This window comes from Silene latifolia, chromosome 3, assembly GCF_048544455.1.
Source record: "Silene latifolia isolate original U9 population chromosome 3, ASM4854445v1, whole genome shotgun sequence".
Taxonomy (NCBI): Eukaryota; Viridiplantae; Streptophyta; class Magnoliopsida; order Caryophyllales; family Caryophyllaceae; genus Silene; species Silene latifolia.
The window spans coordinates 98,979,861-99,005,362 of record NC_133528.1 but is presented as its reverse complement, the minus strand read 5'-3'; the positions used below and the strand labels follow the sequence as shown (position 1 = coordinate 99,005,362).

General features: G+C 39.0%; 1 non-coding gene across 1 annotated transcript; it reads left to right on the top strand.

The window, feature by feature from the left end:
* Positions 1-11,242: 11,242 nt before the first annotated feature.
* On the top strand, positions 11,243-11,351 carry LOC141650209 (small nucleolar RNA R71). Its single transcript, XR_012546256.1, has one exon. It is a non-coding gene; the product is annotated as a small nucleolar RNA R71 (small nucleolar RNA).
* Positions 11,352-25,502: the final 14,151 nt, after the last annotated feature.

Genomic DNA, 25,502 nt, shown 5'->3' with positions numbered 1-25,502 from the left:
TTCCTAATCTAATGATAAGACAACTTACTAATCTTTCAATCTAGTAAAAAGGTTTATCAAGAGATAGCAAGACCAATACAGAAGAATTCATATTACAAAGCAATCCTTATTTCTACCATGGCTCACCTCATTCCCAATCAAATAGATTACCTACGCATAATTAAATCTATGCTAACTATAAAATTAATAGTAAAGAACGAATTTGACATAATTGAATTGAATTAAATTAAAAGACAAAGGTTAAATTTCTGGAATTAAATTGATAGAACAAGAATTTGAATAACAAGAATTCAAAGAGAATGAAATTTGCATAAACTTACTAACTTAATTCAAGAACAAAGTATCGAATCCCAAAGTTTCCGTCTCCAAGCCTAGATCTAAAAACTGAGTTTTTTCAGAATTCCAAAAATAACCAAAAAATTGCTGCCTTCTACTGATAAAAAGATACCGAAAGTTAATTACAAGTCGGGCTTTTAAAAGTCTAATACGAAGAAAAAACGTGTCAGCTCGAAAACTGGTCGATCGACAGGCCAGAGTGGTCGATCGACTGAACATGCTGAACAGTAGCTTCTGACTGAGCTCCAGTGGTCGATCGACAGGCCAGAGTGGTCGATCGACTGAACATGATGAACAGTAGCTTCTGACTGAGCTCCAGTGGTCGATCGACTGAACAGCTTTGTCGATCGACTGAATATGCTGTGCAGTAGCTCTCTAGTTCCTTCCAATCAACTCTTCACTCCTTTGCACGCATCCCAAGGTGAGTGAATACGACTCTCCTTCTTCTTGGCTTCCTTAAACTTGCCTCCGGAGGACGGATTAGGCTTGATTTAGCTTACTTCCACTCGTTCCTACAATAAATCATAGAAAATGCAAAGTAAACCGTTTCGGGAGAAATAGTAGCCTTAAGCTAACAATTATGCATGGAAATACGTGCCAAAACCGCAGATAAAGTGTATAGAATATGCACGTATCAAATCTCCCCAAACCAAACCTTGCTTGTCCCCAAGCAAGCACTATGACCCGTATAAAAACTAAATGGAAAGGAGTACATTTCAGAGCTAACTACAAGTCAATGCCAAACCATTTAATGCCCAAAGTCAACTACTGCAAAGCATAAATCAAGTGAACAAATTTATGCATATCATAGAATTAAGTCGGGCGTTCGACCTTGCAAGACTCATACAATCGGACTCTCCCGGATCACTCTTCTCTCAGCAAAGCAAATGGTAAGATTTTATGTAAAAGAGAGGGAAGAAAAATACTGTCTCTCACCTAGACTGCGACCGACAAAACATGTAAGCTTGACTAGCATGAATAATGATTCTAGCTACCATACATACGCATAACCACCGTCAAGGACTATCACATGCCGAACTATTGCAAAATTTGGGTATGTGAGGCTAAGTGGGAAAGAAGGGGCAAAACAATTATGGGAGAGTGAAGGTAAGAGCCAAGCTAGTACCTAACGAACCATTAGAAACCAAATCCCGTTCTTCCAACTCAACAAAAAGACCATGCCTTTATTGACTAGGCAACACAAAAACCCAAACAAACGCCTCCAAATCATGAGGTAAGCACATGAGGCGTGTTCTTATTTCAACCAATACCTTATTATTTTCAAGACTCTTTTTTTTCCTTTTTTTTTTCTTGTTTCTTTCTTTTCCTTTCATTTTCATTTTTTTCTTTTTCAAATTCTGAACTGGTGGTCGATCGACCAATTATGGCAGTCGATCGACTACCCTGCACACTCCAGAGCATTCTGCCCAGGTAAACAGCCTTCCCTTTTTTTTCATTTTCCTGAATTTTCCTTTCTTTCTGTTTCAAAAGAACACAACTCCTTCACTTCTCAAAAGTACCCGCTCCAACATTACAAGAGCGAGCCAAAACAGCTTAAATCAACAAATTCCTCTACTACTTCCTAGCTTGGCACAATGGTAGGCTAAGTATGGGATGTAGTTGAGGGCAACTGGCAGTTATGGCTTATAGTGGAGTTAATGGGGTAAAATGAGAAAGGGGAAGATGCAATAGTTCTCAAAACATCCAATACCGACCACAAACCAATGCGTATAGGCAATAAGCAATCAAAACTCATACACGTGCAAAACATGAAATGAAGGGAGTAACTACTCTCAGTCCTAGATTAACCGGTCATAAATGTCACCAGTTATAGGCTCTATATCTCAGAAGGTATAAGTAGTTTGCCAAAAGTAATGAGTCAAGTCTAATTGCCCGAAATGGATTCCATAACAAAATTTGAGAGATCACTTTTAATTCTTGATAAGCAGCTGTGAAAAGGCAAGGAATGGCATATTTGACTAATAGAGCAAAATCATCATTAATAACTCCCATCCGACTTAACTATATGCAAAAGTAAACGTGATATTTTTGGTTTTTTTTTTTTTTTTTTTTTTTGAATTTTTGAATTTTTTCTTGTTTTTTTTTTTTGAATGGATGAAAATAAAAACAAATGCAAACAAAAATGCACTAAACATGTGACTGAAATGCAATAAAACAAATGCAGATGCTAAACAAAAGGCATATGCAGATACCCTCCCCAAACCAAAACGCACAATGTCCCCATTGTGCTCATCAGCAAATCACCAGCAGAAAAATGGGAGAATAAAAGCATAATAAAAGAAAAGGAAGCTAAAAGAGAAAGGAATATAACTCACAAAATACGACCTCCCAAAACCAGCCAAAAACGGGGAGGTCACCACCATCTAATCTCCGCCCTCGTAGTCAGAGTCATTGTCCTCTCCGGACCCCGAGTCACTCTCCTCCTCCTCAGCAGCAGCAGCAGGAGTGGCCCTCCTGGAACCGGAGGCACCAGCAGTAGTAGTGGGAGGGGGTCTCCTGGCAGGCTGAGGGTAACCGCCCGCAGGAGGGACAAAGTAAGAAGGGTGAGCCCAGTCACCCTGAGGAAGCATCCCCCCCCCCGAGCTAGCTCCTCGTAGACCGGGTATAGGGCAATGGCCGTGTCCAACCTCTGTTGGTTGAAACTCCTGCACAAATCACCCAAAACACGTGACATTGCCCTCTGGTCCATGACCGGAGGGACAACCAAGGGAGTAGGTGGTAGAAAAGTGGATGTACCAGCGGTAGGGGTGGTAGTGGAGGTAGGGGGTGCCTGTGAAGAGGGGGCACGAGCCCTCCTCGAAGTGCTAGCAGTAGGAGTGGCCGCCATTAGGGGAAGCCTGTAACTAGGCAGGGGCGGCCGAGCTGCCCCCTCAACAGTGGTAAGGGGCAGGACAGGAGGGTAGCCAGTGACAGGGATGCGGTCACAGATGAAAGAGTCAATCTTCCACCGCATCTGTCTATCGACCCAATAGACACCCCTCGCATAACGGAGGTCCATGAAACGCAGGTCAGGGTCGATGGGGTCCTCCTGTCGAGGGAAAAGTAAAACAAGGCGGTTGGTGATACGTGTCACCAATCCGCCACAGGCAATGGTGGTCAAGGTGCCCTCACTTACATCGAAAGTGAGCGGCAGTCAAGTAGGCAATGTTATAAATACGGGCTGTCCGACGCTCAACGTTCAGATAGCCCGCCAAAATCGAAAGCTCAATATTATTCACATTATTAGACTCTTTACGGCCAAAAATGGTATTACCCATTAGCCGTAGAAAATAACGAAGAGGGGGCAAGTGGACGGAAGTGCCCGTCCTCCTCGACCCGTAAGTGTCACCGATACAAGACCACATGACCCAATGAGTGTCAGAGGGGTCCGAGGTTCTGCCCTCGAAGTAAAGACCCAGAAAACCCGCAAAATCAGGAAGTGTCAGAGAATAATTGACATTAAAAAGTCGAAAGGAAATGCAGGGTTTGGTCGCATCAGCCTCAAAGGCTTTGGAATCAAAAGCGTAAGAGGAAAAGAATTCAAGGGTCATAACATAATATGTGAACTCAGCCATGTCCACAAGACCCATCATACCCGTCCCATTTAGCAGGGACACGACCGACTCGTAACAGCCTAGTTTCTCCAAAGTGTCTTTATGGAGAAACCGGGTAGCTGTAACCTTAGTACTTGAAACAAAGAAGGAAAATTTAGCGCGCTGAATAGGTTTAGCAAAGATAACCTGCGGATAGTCAGGTAGACTATCCGTAGTGGATTCTATCATCAGGGGTGGTCCGCGTGGCCGCTTGGCAGGCCTTTGGCTCGATTGCCCCTCCTGCATTGGCTCTTTTACCTTTGTCATTGTTGTTACCTGCAAAACAGCCCATAAGCAACGAAAAACCCCTTAGCAATGTCAATTTCTGGAAACCCGAATCAAGATCAAAACTGGAAGCGAATTAGGGTTTCGAATAAATTGGGGGAAACGGCTTTAAACACATCCTAACTGCTTATTTGCGTTGAAAATCAAGGGGGAAAGGGTAGACTAAGCAATTAAAGTACAAGGATGACAAGAAATCAAACCCTAGAATCGATTTCCCCAAATCGATTTGTCGTCTCAAGGGCACATTATGTAATACTCCGTATTTATAAGTCTTGGGGTACTCTATCGAGTAGCCCTTACTCTGTCGAGTAAGGGTAAGTTGCGAGATAAAATAGTTTCTGACCTGTTGGGTACTCGATCGAGTAGCTGGGGTACTCGATCGAGTAAGGGGGTACTCGATCGAGTGTCCGGTTTTACGGGGAGTTTTCTCGGGTTTCGTTAATTATGCGATTAAGGTATTTAAACATAGTCGTCATTGTTTTAAATCACTTTTACAAAACCTAAAACCCTATTTAAGAGAGAAAGCAACCAGTTCATCTTCCTAATCGCATCCTTAGCAATTCCCGGAGTTCAGACGGTCAGTTCTTGTCGTTATTCGTATCGTTGAGTTCCCTGCGTCGAGGGTAAGCTTTTAATATAATTTTTATAATGTTTTGTTAAGTTTGGTTAAACCCTAATTTAGAGATTGGGGGTTTTGTGTGTAGTTTGTGATGTGTAGCCTCTATGTGTTATATGATAGGAGGAGGGTTCGTAGAAGAGACTTTTTGATACAGCTGTTGATACCGTCTGACTGTTGTGCTTTCCAGGTAGGATTTCCTACTCAATATTAGTCCCATAATGGGATAGTGGTGATGTGTTGTACTTGGTTGTTTGATATGATGATTGTACTGTGTTTGTGGTTGTGATTGCTGTTGATGGTTCTCGAGATGCGTTCTCGGCTGAGTGGGGTCACTTGCGGGAGTGACTTCACGCCCTAGTTTCGCCCTTCGTGGAACCCGCCACGGAAGGGGATGTGCACATTAATGGACAGGGTTATCGCTCGGTATGATGAGCGGGGCTTAGGTGGGAACGGCTGCGGTCCCCCATCGGCGGGCTGGTCCAAAGGACGATCAATGATTGAGATGATTGGAATTGGTTGGTTGTGTGTGTGTGACAGTTAAGCCGTCTGTTTATCTTATTGTTGATATATGTATTGAATTGTGTGATTAGTACTGACCCCGTTTAAATGTTTTAAAAACTGTGGTGATCCATTCGGGGTGGTGAGCGATTATTGAGCAGTGTGTGATATGACGCGTATGGGATAGCCGGGATGAGTCATCACGTGGCGGTTAGAAGTCTTCCGGCGTGTCGACGAAGTCTAGTAGCTTTGATAGTTTTAGCTGTAGACCGTATGAGAACCTTGTAATTCCTTTTATTAGTTTTGGTTTGAACATGTAATCACTTAATCTATAATTACTTTAAAAGTACGTTTCTTTATTGTCTTATGATATTCAGTACCTCGGGCAACCGAGATGGTAGTATCCTTATACCTGAGTGGTCCTGGTAAGGCACTTGGAGTATGGGGGTGTTACACATTACTCGAAAATTTCGCATGGAACTTCAGCAAAACTCGAATAAAAAGCATAAAGATAAGATTAGAAACATACCTTGAGGATTTCCTTGAAGATTAAAGCAAGAAAGGAAGAGAGTGAGACGGATTTGCAGTTGAACACGCGAAAAAGGGAGAGGAAATAGGGTTTGGCCTTTTCTGATTTTGGGAAAATAAAAGAATAAAAGAGTAAGGGATGAAGACTTCCCTTATTAGCTTCATTCTGAACCCGCGAAGTGGTCGATCGACCACTTTACTCGGTCGATCGACCAGATTACCTGCACAGTAGCTTCTGGACTCTCCTCGTCAGTCGATCGACTGAATGGACAGGTCGATCGACTGCAAATGCTGGCGTTTGGGCTGTAATTCGTCAGAAATTCCATTGCCATCATAATTTCCCGTCCTTTCCTCACAAAACTCAAGCACTCCTCCTACGCACTTTGCATAAAATATATACCTGCAAAAAAAAAATATCAAAGGTGCGCGTATTCCCATACCAAGAAACTGCCAATTAAAGGGAATTAAAGAAAACAACAAACAAAAAGAACAAAAAACTCAAAATGCAAATTAATTGAAATGACAAAATAAAATGCCTAAGTTACAAAAATTTACAACCTGGGTTGCCTCCCAGTTAGCGCTGGTTTAAGAGGTCCCGCACGACCTTTTTTACCTCACTTTTCATCATCTGATAGCGGGTCGAAGTACAATACCTCGACTTTCCCAACATATGCATCTGATCCATGATAGTGCTTCACATACTGGCCATTAACCTTGAACCTTTCTCCAGCAGAGAGGTCTCCAATTCAACGATCCGAACTTTGTGACACCGTGTGACAAGATAGGGGCCGGTCCACCTGGATTTCAGCTTACCAGGAAATAAACGGATACGAGCGTTAAAAAGAAGTACCTTATCGCCAATATGGAACTCGCGCTTGATGATTCTCTTGTCATGCCAGCGCTTTGATTTCTCCTTGTAGATCCTTGCATTGTCATAGGCTAGCAGCCTAAATTCCTCTAGCTCATTCAGCTGTGTCATGCGTTTCTCACGAGAGAGGTTAGGATCCAAATTCAAATCACAAATAGCCCACCAAGACTTACGCTCTAACTCAACAGGTAAATGACATGTCTTACCATATATCAATCGGTATGGAGACATCCCGATTGGCGTTTTAAACGCAGTTCTATAAGCCCATAAGACATCATCCAACTTAAGACTCCAATCTTTCCGTGATTTAGAAACAACTTTAGCTAAGACTTCTTTCAACTCTCTGTTAGAAACCTCAACCTGACCACTAGTTTGGGGATGATACCCCAAACCTCTACGATGTTGGACACCGAATTTAGTCAATAAAGCACTAAGTTGTTTCTCTTTAAAATGCATTCCCCCATCGCTAATGACAACCCGAGGGACACCAAAACGAGGGAAAATGATCTTTTTAAACAGTTTAATCACGGCCTTTGCATCGCAATGGGGGGTAGCAATAGCTTCCACCCATTTGGATACATAATCTACAGCTACGAGGATATATTTATTACCTTGACTGCTCGGAAAAGGTCCTTGATAATCAATGCCCCAGACATCGAAAATCTCAACCTCAAGAATGCATACCTGGGGCATCTCATGTCTCTTGGAAATATTCCCCGATCTTTGACAAGCATCGCACTCAAAGAACAAAATTGCGACAATAACGCATGCAAAGTTGGCCAATAGAAACCAGATTGGAGTACCTTAGCTACGGTCCTAGATGGACCGTGATGACCACCATAAGCAGAAGAGTGGCAAGCCTCTAGGATATCCTTCACCTCCCACTGAGGTACGCATCTCCGGATGAGACCGTCTGCGCATTCCTTGAAAACATAAGGATCATCCCAAAAATATTGTCTAGCATCATAGGCAAACCGCTTCTTCTGCTGCCATGAAAGCTCGGGTGGTATCCTACCTGTCACAGCAAAGTTAGCAAAATCAGCGAACCACAGAGGTGGATAAGACCTTGAAGTAGTAATAGTTAACAAACTCTCATCAGGAAAATAATCATTAATAGGCAACGAATCCTCCCTTTCTGTCAGCTGTAGACGAGATAAGTGGTCAGCTACCACATTCTCTGCTCCTTTCTTATCTTTGATCTCCAAATCAAACTCCTGCAAAAGGAATATCCACCTCAAAAGTCTCGGTTTCGCATCTTTCTTAATAAAGAGAGTCTTCAACGCTGCATGGTCAGTATAAACAATAACCTTAGAACCTAACAAATAAGACCGAAATTTGTCTAAGGCAAAAACAACAGCTAGAAACTCTTTCTCAGTGGTAAAATAGTTGACTTGAGCCTCATCCAGAGTTCGGCTCGCATAGTATATGGAATTCAAAGCTTTATTCTTTCGCTGTCCCAGAACTGCACCGATCGCATAATCGCTGGCATCACACATGATCTCAAATGGAAGGTCCCAATCAGGCGGCTGAATGATTAGCGCAGAAACTAGGGCCTCCTTTAACCTGTTAAAAGCGACATGGCACTCATCAGTAAATTCAAAGACAACATCCTTAAGGAGCAATTGTGTAAGTGGTTTAGCAATTTTTGAAAAATCCTTAATGAAACGCCGATAGAAACCAGCGTGACCAAGGAAACTCCTCACTCCTTTAACATTCACGGGAGGAGGTAATTGCTCAATCACCTGCACCTTTGCTTTGTCAACATGTATACCTTTATCAGAAATCAGATGCCCTAACACAACTCCCTCGTTGACCATAAACTGACACTTTTCCCAGTTTAAAACAAGATTAACATCTATACAACGCTGCATGACTTTATCAAGGTTAGCTAAACAACGATCAAAGTCACTACCATAAACTGAGAAATCATCCATGAATACTTCCATAATATTTTCTATATAATCAGAAAAGATCCCCATCATGCACCTATGAAAGGTAGCAGGGGCGTTACACAATCCGAAAGGCATTCTACGATATGCAAAAACACCCTGTGGACAGGTAAAAGTAGTCTTACTCTGATCGTCCGAATGAATAGGGATCTGAAAGAACCCTAAGTACCCGTCTAGAAAACAGAAAAATTTGTTAGAAGCAAGTCTTTCAGTCATTTGATCAACAAAATGGAGGGGGAAATGGTCTTTCTTGGTGGCAGCATTCAACTGTCTATAATCAATGCACATCCGCCACCCTGTCACTACTCGAGTTGGTATCAATTCATTTTTATCATTTTTAACCACGGTAGTCCCTCCTTTCTTCGGGACTACCTGAACTGGGCTAACCCACTTGGAGTTGCCAACTGTATAAATAATACCTGCATCAAGTAGTTTCATCACCTCAGCCATAACAACTTCCTGCATTTTCGGGTTCAACTTGCGTTGACCCTGTTTGTAAGGCTTGTGGCCTTCTTCCAGCTCTATCCTATGCATACAAACATCAGGGCTTATGCCCTTAATGTCATCCAAAGAATAACCCAGAGCCTTCCTGTTTTACTTAAGTACACACATCAAAGCAGACAGCTGGTCATCGTTAAGCTTAGAGCTAACAATAGCTGGGTACTGCTCCGTATCATCTAGAAAAACATACTTAAGATTAGGAGGAAGTGGCTTACGCTCTGGCACCTTTACCTCTACAGCATAGACAGAATCAGCTTCAATGGTGTAGCAAGTGTTCACCAAGTTATCGTTGGCAAGGCTCAAAAGCATCTCATCTTCTTATTCATTGAGCTCGTAGCTCTCCATTGAGGCAACCAAAGCATCTGGCTCCTCAGCATTCTCCACTGTATTACCTGCACACTCATCTAAATGGGTTAGATCAGCTAAGGGATCCTTGGCTAAGGATTCTCTCCAATTGCAAGTAACAACCCTGTCAACAATATCAATAGAATAACACGTATCCTCATCAGCAGGTTCAGTTGCCTTGTGAGCAAGACTGAACTCAATGGTGTCATCCCCTACCTCTAAGGTGATGGTTGCGCGTTTGACATCTATCACAGCCCCAGCTGTATGTAAGAACGGTCTGCCTAAAATGATAGGTATCTGACTGTCCTCTGCAATGTCCAAAACAACGAAATCGACAGGAATAAAAAACTTACCCACTCGAACGGGTACATCCTCTAAAACACCTATAAGTCTCTGAGTCAATCTATTTGCCATTTGAACGGTAATATCGGTCACCTTAAGTCTACCAATATTTAACCTTTCGCAAACAGAATACGGCATGACACTAACACTGGCCCCTAAATCACAAAGGGCCTTTCCAATTACGTGGTTACCTATAGTACAAGGAATTGAAAAACTACCCGGGTCCTTTAATTTAGGTGGCACATTAACTTGTGAAAGAGCATTACATTCCTCCACAAACGCAACATTACCATCATCACGAAAATTTCTCTTACGATTCAAAATATCTTTCATAAATTTAGCGTAAGAGGGTACCGGGTAATTAAATCGTGAAAGGAACCGTTACCTCGAGATTCGGACCATCTCCGAAACTTACCAAACTTACGCTCCACTTAGTAGCCTTGAGGCGCTCCGGATACGGGATCGCAACACCGGTCGTAGGATCAAGAATCGTCGGCTTTCGTAGGTTTAAAACCCCCGTCAAATCATCAATGAGTGAAGAATCATGCGGACTAGTTAACGGATTTGCATCCTGCTCGGAGTGCCACGATCGATCGGTATGAGTGGTCGATCGACCAAGTAAGCCGGGCGTGAACAGTTCTGTCCCGAATTAACTTCGGTGTCTCGATCGATCGACGAGGATGTTGGTCGATCGACCGGGATGTCTTTGGTGTGAATAGTTTCGACCGAAAACTATTTTATCGACACTTCGATCGATCGATCGGGAATGTTGGTCGATCGACTAGAAATCGGCATTCGACTTCGTTTTTGCACCAGAATTTAAACGAGCTTCTTCGTCATTTCCCGAGTCTTCCTTTGGCTTGTCGGGACTTTCATAAGAAAGGCCACTTCTGAGATTGATGGCATTGATCGTCTCAACCGGCCCTTCACATTTGCTTGAAGAATTAGCAGCTTGCTTAGCCTCCATATTCTCCAATTGTTTCACAAAATTCCGTGAGGACTCAATCCCGGCTGCTTCCATATTTGCTACTTGAACCAAAAGGAGTTGGACCATCTCTTTCAATTTCTCGATCTCATCTGAGTTTTGAACAGGAATTTCGACTCTTTCCTTGGAAGCTTCAGAAGTCTCGAGCTTCTCGAGACGGGTAGAAATGGAGGTTATAAGGTCACAACAGTGGTCATTTCTTCACTTTGCTTTCGTGACTTTCCACGTGAACTTCCAAACTCAGCTTTATGGACTGCCATCTCCTCGATAGTGTTCCAACATTTACTTTGACCGGTATTGTTTTGAAACCTGCCATTAGCAGCTGCATCCAAGATGACCTTGTAATCATCATATAAAGCATTGTAAAATAGGTTGCAAAGATACCATTGCTGGAAACCATGATGAGGGACAGCTCGGACTAAACTTTTGAAACGTCCCCATGCTTCACAAAAATCTTCGTCTGCTCCTTGCTGAAAACTCGTGATTTTACCCTTCAAGGCATCAGTCTTTGAAAGTGGGAAGTACTTCTTGTAGAAGGCTAATGCTAAAGATGTCCAATCAGTGACCCCAGCTGCTACCCTATCGAGGTAGCGGTACCAATCTCGCGCCGAATCCTTCAAGGAGTACAAGAACATAAATCCCTTCACTTCATCTTGAGTTACCCCAGCCGGTATAGGTATGGAACAGCAATAGTCTGTGAAAGTTTCCATGTGCTTCAAGGGGTCTTCATCTGGCAGACCCGCGAACTGATTTCGCTCCACTAAATCAATATAAGAGGAACGAAACTCAAAATTACCGGTAGTAGGGGTAGGTAACTGGCACCCCTTTGGAAGGTGGTGCTCCTTTGGCTGAAAATTGTCATATATTGTAGCCATAATTTCCAAAGTGAGAGTACTCAAGTCTTCCTCTCAAAAACCTGTCTTCTAACTGTGCAAAAGCAAAACTAGAAGCAAAGGTAAGCAATTGCCTCAAGGAACCCATGTTCCTTGAGACAAGAAAAATAAACTAAAATAAAGCAAACAAAAATTACACCGTCTCCCCGGCTACGGCGCCAAAATTTTATACCGTCGTTTAGTACCAAAATTAAATTTATAAATCCGAACTAAAACTATAGCTAGTGATAGTAAGGGTCGAACCACAGAGAGACAAGGTTGATTTTTGTTTGCTATTTTTCAGTCTACAAAAGTAACAATTAATTGGGGGGGGGGGGGGTTTGAATTTGGTTGACTAATTGGCTAATTGCTAAAATCAAATTTCTCAACAGAATAAAGAGAAGACTGGGAACTTCGGTTCACCACGGCAGAAATCAGGTTAGCAAGGTAGTAGAGGTCTTATAATACGGTCTCAGGAAAAATAAGCTAGTCTTTCGATCAAAGCTCAAATAACCTCACGGTCTATTAATTCCCTAGAATTTCCCAAAGCTTTCGCTCAAAGGAAATTCCTAATCTAATGATAAGACAACTTACTAATCTTTCAATCTAGTAAAAAGGTTTATCAAGAGATAGCAAGACCAATACAGAAGAATTCATATTACAAAGCAATCCTTATTTCTACCATGGCTCACCTCATTCCCAATCAAAGAGATTACCTACGCATAATTAAATCTATGCTAACTATAAAATTAATAGTAAAGAACGAATTTGACATAATTGAATTGAATTAAATTAAAAGACAAAGGTTAAATTTCTGGAATTAAATTGATAGAACAAGAATTTGAATAACAAGACTTCAAAGAGAATGAAATTTGCATAAACTTACTAACTTAATTCAAGAACAAAGTATCGAATCCCAAAGTTTCCGTCTCCAAGCCTAGATCTAAAAACTGAGTTTTTTCAGAATTCCAAAAAAACCTAAAAATTGCTGCCTTCTACTGATAAAAAGATACCGAAAGTTAATTACAAGTTGGGCTTTTAAAAGTCTAATACGAAGAAAAAACGTGTCAGCTCGAAAACTGGTCGATCGACAGGCCAGAGTGGTCGATCAACTGAACATGCTGAACAGTAGCTTCTGACTGAGCTCCAGTGGTCGATCGACAGGCCAGAGTGGTCGATCGACTGAACATGCTTGAACAAAGAGCTTCGATCGAGCTCCGTGGTCGATCGATCAAACGACTTTGTCGATCGATCAATATCTTGTCGGTAGCTCTCTAGTTCTTTCCAATCAACTCTTCACTCCTTTGCACGCATCCCAAGGTGAGTGAATACGACTCTCCTTCTTCTTGGCTTCCTTAAACTTGCCTCCGGAGGACGGATTAGGCTTGATTTGGCTTACTTCCACTCGTTCCTACAATAAATCATAGAAAATGCAAAGTAAACCGTTTCGGGAGAAATAGTAGCCTTAAGCTAACAATTATGCATGGAAATACGTGCCAAAACCGCAGATAAAGTGTATAGAATATGCACGTATCAATCGACTTGAAGAGCTTGAAGATGGAAGCGAATGGGTCGAGCGGGACCTCATAAACCTGCGCTTTTCGGGAGGCAACCCGATTTGTGTTTTGTTGTATTTTATTTCAGACTCTTTTCACGTGCTTTATTTTGTTAAGATAATTTTAGTTTCGTTTTGCGTAATTATTCAGTGCAACACGTTGTTCTGTCGCTTGCTGACGCGACGATGCCTCGATCGAGTACTAAAACTACTCGATCGAGTGCTTTGGCTCCTTGGAATCATCGATCGAGGTGTTCCGTTTCTCGATCGAGCGCCCTGCTATTCGATCGACCGCTCTGTTTCCTCGATCGAGTGGTTTTCTACTCGATCGACCTGTTCTTTCGTCGATCGAGTGCCTTGCTCACCTCCCATATCTGATTCGGTTTGGGGAGGTCCGTGTACGCGCATTCTTGTAAGTTTCCGACTCACTCTCTCTAGTTTGCATTTCTTCTCCTTTGCTTTGTACAATGGGGACATTGTACGGTTTGGTTTGGGGAGGTTATGCATCCATATATGTGTCTGCATCTTGTTTTTATTGCATTTCTGTTATCAGGTTTAATTTCAGTATGCATTGTTTATTTATTTCATTAAAAATTCAAAAATCAAAAAAAAAATTGGAAAATTTCAAAAAAAATCAAAAATATTCACGTTTATTTTTGCATATAGGTTGAGTCAGAACGGTAGATTTCCGTGATGATAATGCACTATAACTTGTCATTTTACTTGAGCCTTGCACTTTTATTGATAGTTATTAGCTTTGTCATACGCATAATCTACGAGTTTTTGTTCAAATATAGCTGACTGTTTAGACTTGACCTGATAAATTGGCAACCTACTCTATAAATTCTGAGTTTTAGAGCCTTATAACTGGTGACATTCATGACCGGTTTACATAGGAATTGAGAGTAGTACTCCTTTCATAACATGTCTATTACTTTTGCACATTTATGAAATTCGATTTCTTGTCAATTGCATACATTCGGGTTTGTGGTCGGTGTCACATGCAGGGAGGTGCTTGCAAATTTCCTTTTTCTTATATTTTTCACCCATTTAGCTCCACTTAAGCCAAAACTTGCCTTTTTGACCCACTAGCTACATCCCAAACTGAGCCTGCCTAGTCAAGCTAGTCTTGTATGTCTTTTGTGGTATGCTTTTTCCGTCTGCAGTTTGGCCCGAATCATTTTGTTTGGAGTTGGTGTAAAAAAGAAAGGAACAACGTGAATGAAAGAAAAAAAAGGAAAAAAAAAGAAAGAAAAATGTATGATACACATGAAAAGAAAAAAAGAAGAAAAGAAAAAAAAATTGAAAAATTGAAAAAAAAAAAAAAAAGGAAAAATCACGTGAAAAGCCAGGAAGAAGAAGAAGTTGTAAAAATTTTAAGCTGGTTGATTTTGAGTCCGTCTGTATTCATTTCTATCTTGTGACGGTCTCACTCCTCCGTTTTATCCCATATTTTTGAGGAGATTGTGTATGAGATTAGTGAGATGTGTACCAAAGAAGGGCACTTGTACTTTATGTTACAGTCAGCTGAGGATTGGATGGTCCTATATGGTCTTGTTTAGGAACTAGCTTGACGCTTTACCTCCACATTTCCATAATTTGTTTTGCCTTTTCTCACCTGAACCTCACTTTCCCATATCATTTATAAGCCCTCGGCTGTGACGGACATTGTTGGTTGGAATGTATGTGTAGTACTTGAATCGTCTATCATCTTTGTTGCATGCATGTTATTTAGGTCGCAGTCTAGGTGAGTGACTGTTTTCTCTTTCTCTCTTATACATATACTTTCACCCTTTCTTTCATGAGAGAAGAGTGACCATGTGAGAGTCCGATTTTGTTTGTCTTGCAAGGTCGATATGTCAGCTTTATTTATGGACATCTTATAATTCGTTTGCGTATTGACCATTGTAGTCAGAATCGTTGATTTTAGTTTGCATTAAACTGGTTTAAGTAGACAAGTAATAGCTAGCTCTGAGTTATCTTTTCCGTTCCATTAGTTTGCATTTAGTTTACTCGAGGACGAGTAAAGGTTTGGTTTGGGGAGATTTGATACGTGCATTTTATATAGTCTTCTTAGGTCTTTTCATGCACGTATTTCCATGCTTTTATCGTAGTTTATGCTACGAAATGCCCCGAATATGCTACTTTGGTTTGTTTTGTCTTATTTGCAGGAATGAACCAGAAAGTAGTGAAATCAAGCCTTTTACCGTCCGTTTAGCAAGCATTTGGAGGAAGAGTGAATTTGGAGCGGGAATGTAGCTATTTTGAGATGCGCAAAGAAGAAAGATAGCTAGGCGAGCAAAGGAAGAACTCCAAATTGCTAGTGCCTACTTTGAAGAGCCATATCTCGTGTTCTACAAGTGATATTCAGGTTATTCCAATTGGAGATGAAATCTTGTCCTCTTAGCTTTCCAACGCCACCGGAATCGCCCTATTTTCCCAAGTAACGAAGAAATGGCGGCCGTTTGAAGTTCAGTGCGCGAAGCAGGAATTGTGTGTTGGAAAGTACTCGATCGAGTAGATTTATGTTCGATCGAGTCCTTTTTCTACTCGATCGAGTAGATTCAATTTAAGGTTTACTCGATCGAGTAGATTTTCTTCTCGATCGAGTGGTTTAAGCTTAATTTTACTCGATCGAGTGATTTAAAGTTACTCGATCGAGTAGTTTTTGTTATTGGGCTTGGGTCCGTGACGCATTAGGTATAATTACGCATAGGTTTATTATAAATAAGGAGATTAGTCTTGCTAATCAGAGATATCTCTCCATCTCGGATCATACACCTCTTAGTTTTACATCTCAAACACTTTGCTACGATTTCCGATCTACAACTTTGTAACCGTACTCTTTCCCTTTTAATTCATTCTTGTTTCTTTATTGCTTTTATTATTCCTCTATTTAGTTATCATGTCTTATGTTATTAGATTAGTAATTGCTAGTGTAGTATCCCGAGTCATGCGTAGCTAATTCCTTTAATATGTTAGGACTAGGGAAACTGTGGTAGCAATATGTTAGGATCGACATGATTAGATTAGTTTTGCGACAAGAATTGTATTAAGCAATATAATTGTGATTAGGTTGAATGAATGCATGCAGGAGACCGATTAATTAGTTACCCTCGACCTAGATCGAAAGATTGGAAGGGAAGGCTTGCTTAATTACAATAGGTGATACCTAACTAGGGCGAAAGCTAAATTAGGGAGACCCTAGAGCGATTAGAGACCGAAAGGGTATAATCGTAGGTTTAAGGACCGAAAGGTGACGACCTCGCTCTTCTTATCAATAATTTAATCGACTCAGTTGACCCGATAGTGTAGTTGCCACGGTAGACCGATTCCTAGCATATTTTCTCTTTTATCCGATTTATCCCCGTATTTCTTCCTTATTATCTCTTGTTTTGATTTCTCTTCCCTTAATCCTCGTAGTGTAGTTACCAAACAATTAAAACCCCCGTTACTCTTAGACTAACTTAAAACAGATAAATCTTATTTTTGCCTCCCTGTGGAGATCGACCCTACTTACCGCTAGCTTCTGTTAGTAGTACTTAGGTATTTATTTTTGGTACCTGACGACGGTATCAAATGAAAAATGATTAACAATAATTAAAACAAGGGTTAAGAGAATTATACCTAATGATGATTCCAAAATAATAAGCAAAGAATAATAGAAGTACTTGATGATTGATGGAAGGTTGTCAATCTCCCAATAATATCCAAATAATCTTCAATTACCCAAAATAAATGATGAACAATAGAGAAATTAAGGAAATGAGATTTGTATTAATGCTTAATTAAAAGTTGATTACAAGATTAAATGAGATTAGGAAGAACATAAATAATATTAAGGATTGATGATAATCTAATTAGTACAATGGGGTATTTATAGTGAGGATTAGGTACATAAATTAGGGTTACTAAGGGCTTAAATGACGATTAAGACCCTTAAGAAAAGTTGAGGAAATGCTCCTCTCGAAGGAAGATGCTAGTCTCCTTTTTTCTAGTCTTTCAGGAATATGCGCATCCCGAGTGGAACAAGGAAGAGATGTGCTGTACTGGGCTGGAATCCGAGCGGCCAAGGGGTCGGGACAAGCGGATTGTAGTGGTGCAGGACGAGCGGGCAGGGTGGTGGGACGCTCGGATTATGGAGGCCTTGGACGTGTGGATTGTGTGTGGGACGCTCGGATTGTGAAGGTCTTGGACGAGCGTCCCGAGGCTGCGACGGGCGGATTGTAGTTCAGCAAGCTTCTTCCTCTTTTCTTCTTTTCTTCTTCCAACAATCCTCAAGGATCTTGTCGGAAATGCAAGGATCTTCTTCATCATTGCCCATCTACTACATTATTTACATAGGCCTTCTAGTCTTGTCTTCACTTTGTTGCTTGGTCATTAGATTCGATCAATTTAGCTCCATTTTGCCATGAAAATGCAAGGTTTTCACTCCTCTCCTACCAAGGAAACAAAACCTCAAAGAATATGCAAAACAAAGGACTAAAGATAGTAAATGACCCAATTATGCACTAAAAAGCATAGGAACGAGGCTAATTCAGGGACTAAACATGCTCAAATATTGGTCACATCATTAGTCTAAGTATATCATCCCCAGCGGAGTCGCCAAACTGTAGACATAGCCACCCGCGTCGTTGTTTCGAGGCGGCGACACTTCTCTCACGGAACTCCGACCCGAGGCCGAGGTACGTCATGGGCCGTTACCGATTTGAAAGGCATTAAAACTTGTGAAAGGTTTGACAAACTTGAATTTGTGGAGTCGCCACCAATTTTTATGGAAAATTGGAACCGTTGGAATACTCCGCGTCATGTCAAGACACAAAGTAGTTACATGAACACTAAGAAATTCGTTACCCTTAGCATTATATGTCTAGAATGACTCTCGTGATGCCAATGAACACGGATGTTCACAGAGATCTTGAGTAAGGAGTGAGGGTACGTATTAGGAAGCTCGTATATTTGAACACCTAATCCTGCCCACCTCGACAGCGGCTTCTACTATTGATCACGGAAGTTATCTATACTCGATATGTTGTCAATTGTATGTGCAATCCGACATCCAATGGATTAATCCTAGCATGTGAGAATTAACTATGTCGGTAAACAAACAATTTAGCACTTAATTGGGACGAAGTTGGAGTTAGATTAATTACATGTAAAAAAGCATACAAAAGAATAAAATATAATTTACAACAGAATGTACATCATATAAATGCCAACGACGGGATTTCGGAAAGAAATAAAAGGAAGGAAAATTTTAAAAGAAAAGGAAATAAATAGAAAAAGAAAATAAATAAGAAAAGGAAATTTGAAGAAATAAGGTAATAAGAGAAAAGGAAATAAGGAAAATTGGAAAATAAGGAAGATAGGAAAATAAGAAAAAATGGAAAAATGGAAAATAAGGAAATTTGGAAAATATGGAAGGAAATAAATTAAAACTGACAAAAATAAATTAAAAGACTTAAAATATAGCTAAATAGGTGATAATACGAATAATAGTCGATTAATATATACACTACGTCAAAACATGAATGAGTTCAAAGGCAGAAGCCAGCCTAGAACAGGCGCAGCAATGGGTGAAAGTCAGACTCGGTTGGTTGTTACAGTTGATTGATTATAATTGGTTTTATTTACATGTTAATGATCAAACCCAAATGATAAATATTAAGAATGAATTTTATGTACAAAAACCGTCTCAAACAAATTAATATTGATTACTAATGATTGTAAGACGAATTAAACGGATTTGAAAGCTTAAAGGTTGAGTTTAAAAAGTAAAACAGAAACTTTAATGTATAAAAAGTGAATTTAAGAGACCAAGTATTAATTACCGAGTCGCTAAAACCCAGATTTGAGTATGAGACGGAATAAACCAACCAATATGAAGAATTAGCGTTTTAAACCGACTCAAGAAGAAAAGGTTAGTAAAATAATTAAAATAAGTTGAAAGGTGAAATAATTTGATGAAAACATGTGAAGAGATATAGATTAATTAAAGAAAGAAAAGAATTGAAAAGAAACGAAAGAGGAACAAACTCGAGAGGAAGAGAAAACAGAGTAGCTGAGAGCAGCCTCTGGAAGAGGCGCAACAGTTTCGATAAAAAAAAGGTTTAATAACTTGTATTTTATGAAATATTTTTACGTCTTGGTATTAATATGATGTAAACTCGTAAGAATAAAATACAACAATAAAAATACAAGATTAAAAGATGGGATTTTACACCCTCGGACTTACATGTTAGCGTCGCGAGGTTTAACTAAAATCGGTTTTTAGTGGTAACTCGACTCGATCTATACAAATATGAAAGTGTCTTTGAAGAAGAATTTAAAAAGATTGATTAATTGATGTGGTGGTCAAATTGGTCGGTCATGCAAACGTGACTTGTACTCAGAAAGATCTGAGCTTACGTGGTCGATTGATCAAGCACGTAGGCGTTGAAAAGTAAGAGCGTGGTCTTAGAATGCAAAGGGAGAAGAGAAGGGTGGACACTGGCGTGAGAAATATGTGAGGCGAAGGCCTCTATTTATACTAATCACGAGGAGGAATTATGGAAAGGGTGGAGGAAAATATCCGGAAACAACCGACTTGGGTTGAAACACGGAAACTTGGTTGAAAAGAAAGCCTTGAGAAGAGGCGCATTAGGTGTTGCGGCCCTTAGAAGAGGCGCACTACTTACTGCGTTCTCACTCGGATAGTTTCCTTCCGCGCAAGAAAACGCGTTTGACAACCTGTCGTATTTTAGGCATAACTTTCTGTACAAGACTCGAATTAAGGTGATTTTGGTGGCGTTGGAAAGCTAAAATAAAGCTCTAGAACTTTCTGTGAAATAGGCCAGAACCCAAAAAAGTCGTTATCACCTCGTAAAATGGGCCTAATTTTCGGGTTGTAATTTTAACTAATTCAAATGCACATTTTGCAATGTAAAGTTAAGATTAGCCTAAAGAAGTGACATGGGACTCAAAATGATATATAACCCTAACATTTTTATGACATCTTAACCTTAGGTAGACAAACACATTGCTCTTTAACTAGGGATTGACGGTTTTAGAAAATAGAAACGGTTTTTGACCCGGACTCCAAATGTACTCTAATTACCGTCAAAATAACCGTAATGACACCTAGATAACAACCAAGAGGTAGACACAAGTGTACGAGTTACCTTTTATTAACCTATTTACAAAACGTCATAAAATTGTGATATATGCTAAACATGCGGCCTAATCATCACTGGGTGTTTGGCGGGAGGTGCAGAAACGAGGTGTCTACAAGTGCATAATCTTGTGCCTACTGTTTTCTCTCCCAGTCACTGATATGTGTGGGCCATCAGACAAACTTGATGAAGAATTCTCTGACCAGATAATAGCCACTTCATCTGATGTAGGTGCATTATAGACATTTTCATTTGCACGTGGGTTTTTGTTTATCACAATTTGTGTGTCTTTATCAACACTTATATCTTTAAGCGACCGAAAAACCCGTGCATAAGGATTTGACTCGGTTACACGCATAAGGATATCAATGACAACTTGCCTTAACTCAGATAAAAAATTCGCCTAATTTTCGGCTTCATGTTGCCCATCATAAAAATAAAGCTGCAAATATCTTGGCTTTCCATCAGCCGGAGTAAATTCGGTATGTGATGATAGATTTGGCCATGCAATATGAAAACATAAATCCCTTTTAGAGTTTAAGCATCAAAATCTCCACCAATTGAGCTAAAAGCAAAGATATTATTATAAATCCTTGCATACTTTCGAAAATGTATTGCATCTTCTGTATTAGCAGTGTAAAGTCTAACCAACTCAGGAGGATACTGAATGTTAGGTAGTTCTATTGCACCATCTCCACAACAGAAATTTTTTGTCTCAAATACGATCTTGTATGCAAGGCACTTATGACATGGCTAAATCACGGGTAATTGGAGAGGTGCACGAGGTAAAGGTTGTCCTATTATTGCAAAAGGTATTTCTGAGAAACATTAAGAATGAACAACAAGCTCGCCAAAATAAAAAAAAATTTGAGATAGTACATTGTTGCAATAAAGATAAAGCACAAATATGAGAAACACTTAATCTTACTGTGTATCTGGGCAACATGATGCCTTGTTCGTGGTATCTTCGCTAGTCTACTAACAGCATTATCCTTTCCACTTCACAGAAAGATATGACAACACATTAGAATAGTTGATAAATATAAGTGAGATGACATTAGCTATCGTAATAACAAAACTCACATGGATGTTCCAACAGACGATTGTGAAGGAGCTTGGCGCATTCGCTTAGGCTTACCTCTAGTAACCGTTTCTGGATAATAAGGAAACGTATCTACATTTCGAAGTAGAAAAATTTGATTTAAAATTTGTTAGTTCTTAATGCGCGACCCTTTTTTTTTCTCATAACGATCAAACGCTGAAATCATAATATATTATGAATTAATTGTAAATAAAAAAACTTACCCATTAAGATATCATACACTGGAAGTGTAGTCTTTTTTCTTAGCAACGTGTAAGTTAGGTTTTGGAGTCTTAGTACTGTTTAAAAATAGGAAAAAAAGGAAAAAAATAATTAAATCATGGCACAAGTATGGGCAAAGAAACAGATAGTCCAACGGAAGCCTCATACACAATCAACGATACTCATAATTAATAAAGATAAATATTACATAGCTTAAAATAGGAAACTGAATTGCCAAAAAAGGAAAGAAAACTAATGGCATTAAAAAATAGACATTTTTCAATAATGCTTTGAAGGATTGGTTAGATATTGTAGTATGTATATATTTGAAGGTAAAACGGCGTCTACATTTTATTATTTTTTCCTTCCCTTGTTTAGCATCAGATGATTTCTCTAGTGTCAATTAAGGAAAACAACTGCTTTTTGTAACCAGTAATTTCACACAAGTATTATACTAATAACTTGCACCTGTGCTTTTGTAAAAAAGACCATATAAGATTTTTAGTCTTTAAACATAGAACTCAGAAATATAAGTACACAGGTACGGTGAAATTTTAAGTTAATATTTTACAAAGAAATTACATTAAGACTATTACAAAAGCAATAAAACCAGTCTTGTTCCCATGACTGCTTTTAACAGCAGTATGTACTAACAAAAAAACTTACATTAACTATATCTAGTTCAAAATAAAAGGGCAACATAAAGCCTTACATTTTATACACCTAGTTCAAAAAAAAAACTATAACTACATTATCCTAAGATAACAACCTTTATTCAAGTTGTATACTTTAACAAAATTCTAGGGTAACTAAGATACGGCTAAACTTTAAAGAGGTGTACTTATATTTGTCCCGTTTGAACACAGTGGACAGTTTCTGAGGAACTCTGAAATATTTCCGTTTACCACTTTGCATTTGGTTCTTAACAGATATTTCCATTGATGATGCCTTGTATGATTTTTTTTTGGGTGGGACAGGAACTGAAATCATAGTAGGAATTTTAAACCCCTCTTTTTTTTGGCCAGAACATTTCTTTATAGGTAGTAAACTTGAAATTGGGGTAATGATTTCCATTGCTAAGAAACGTTCTTTCGAAGCCAGGTCACATTCCATCTCAAGAGCACACAAGATAGCTGCATATGCAGTAAGTTATGGCTTATAATTCGCATCAATAATTTCCAGGTTGTAAATGGGTATAAGATACTCTATTACTTGCTTAGCCAAGCTATTATTTGCATCCTAACATGATCACAGCGAATACTGAAAAAAGTTAGGCTGCCAAAGTTGCTTTTGGGTGTGGTAATGGTATTCCAAGCAGTTTATTTAGAATGGCCATGTGCAATAGTTTCTAAGGTTTGTGCTTTGGATATTGTATTTGTTTAGAATCAACCGTAATATAGCGGTGATATCTGCAATGACTAGTACACTCCCGATAGGTGAACCCCTACCTAGTTTCTCAAGTAGTGGAACCCCTACAACACCCTTGGCAACATTACGTATCTCTCTTCTCTTTAACCTATAAAGGGCAGCACACCGTTCAATTTCCCGTCGTTTATAAATAGAAATATCCTCAACCTATACGTTAAACCTCTCCATTAAATCACGAACAGAAACTTGTGCAGCCTTTTCATAGGATTTATGGATATTAAGACATGGACCACCCATATAGGTATATGTTTCTAGCCTACAATCCGTACGAACTGACACAAGTGCATTGTTTGTTTGAACGTCCACCAATTCGTATTTTGGGGCAGGGAAATGTAGATTTTTTGTTATTTGTAATAGTAGAGATTGGAAAGGAATGACTACTTGTGTTAGCTGATTAGACTCTGCAAAGTTAGCTCTAACACCTGCAGTCATAGAACCGCCCACCATCAACTGCACAACAGAATTGCTAAACGTTTTACAATAACCTATTGAAGCATAAAGTTGTTTAGATGCTTAGTCTGAATTAAAAATTTTTCTATGAGATCTAAGAATTTGTATTTTACATTTTAGAATACTAAAAATTGTAATCTAAATAACAAAAGAAAACTATTATAAACATATTCAAGCAAAGATGATATGATATATTCTGCACTACTTTTGCTTGCACAAGCAACTATAACATTACAACAGCAATACTATAATATAACACACTAAACAGAACTTTGAAAGCACATGCATGTTAATATCAGTAACAGAGAAGCAACAAAAGTATCATATAACACATTTAACAATACTCTTAAAGTAATTGCATGTTATTATCAGAGTTGCAAAATATGTATCAATATCTATATCTATATCTATAGTAATTATTAAACATTAAAAGCATACTGTACAATATGTGATGAAAGTACCTTCGAACAAGTAGCTGCCATTGTTTCTTGAAATGAACAAGCAGTCTACACCTTGAATACCTTGAACAACAATCAAACAAACTTGAAATTAGATAGTTATGTTATCACCTTTGCAAGAAAATTTATATATATCTGTAAAATATTAAGGCACCTCACCAAAACCATGGTTATCTATATGGGTATATATAATATAGAAAGATCAGGCAAGAATTAGTGGGTAGTCATGTAGTTAGGCCAAGATTACTGTTCATGAAGTCATCCCACTAATTCATAATTTGTGTCCAACCTATTATGCATGAATTTACCCTAACACCAGAGTATAGCAATGGTATGCCAGAAATTAATTAAGAGATTACACAATGAACTATTCTATTATTGTTATATTGATCGAAGAATATCGACAACTAATATGTACGTGGTAAAATGCTTGACATTACTACTGTATTTCGTTTAAAACAACGATCCTAAACCGATCTGCTAATTGTGACAACAACTCTAAAAATCATAATTAAATCTTGCGTGTAATTATTATAATGTTACTTTAAAAGTGCAAAAATATACTATATATGTTAGAGTAATATTTTTAAGTAGGAAAAGTGACCAGTTTTCTACAAACAAGTGCGACATCTGAAAAGTTATTCCACCTTCTGCACAATTTAACTTCGATATTAAATGTCAGATATGTGTTTAAAATGTTTTCCTTTTTCAGCTGAACGGCTCATATTTTTTAGATACTACAATTATAAGACATATTAGTGTATCGCCTCAAATTTACAGCGTTAATGAAATAGATAATAGCAACAAGTAAATATCCCTTGACAATGGAAATTATCCAAAAATACATAAGATTCCCAAACATTATATTACCACCCAAAATTGATCGTGACCACTTGGTTGTCAGATATAAATACACAGGTCTGGTGCGACACGTCGAATTTATATTTACAATCATTCCCCCCAAAAGTAAATTGTCAAGTCTCCTTTCATTTCAAAAAAACATTTCTGAATGCACAATTCTCTTCATTTTTCTAGTTTTCTTTTAGGTTGAATTTAAAGTGTGCTCTTCTCCTTGAAAAATGGCTACAAATGACTTCATAATTAGAATCATCCAAGCTAAAATTGATACAATAGTGGAGGAAGCGCCTAAACTATTTAGACGTCTGAATATTATCATGGTACCAAACGCAATATGGAACTTATTAAAAAATGAAAATCCCACTTTAGGAAGACTGGGGCATCTCATTGTTGGAGATATTAGCCAAATGTCACCAGCAATTACTGCTGGTTTCCTCTCTGAGGGTAAGTCACACTTTCTAAGAAAATATTTTTTGGTAAATATATGATATGGTAAACAAATGATTATGTCTAATTTATCTGCATGGATTACTGAAGAAGTTGTGAACAAGAAACGTCGGGAATTAAACGACCTAAAC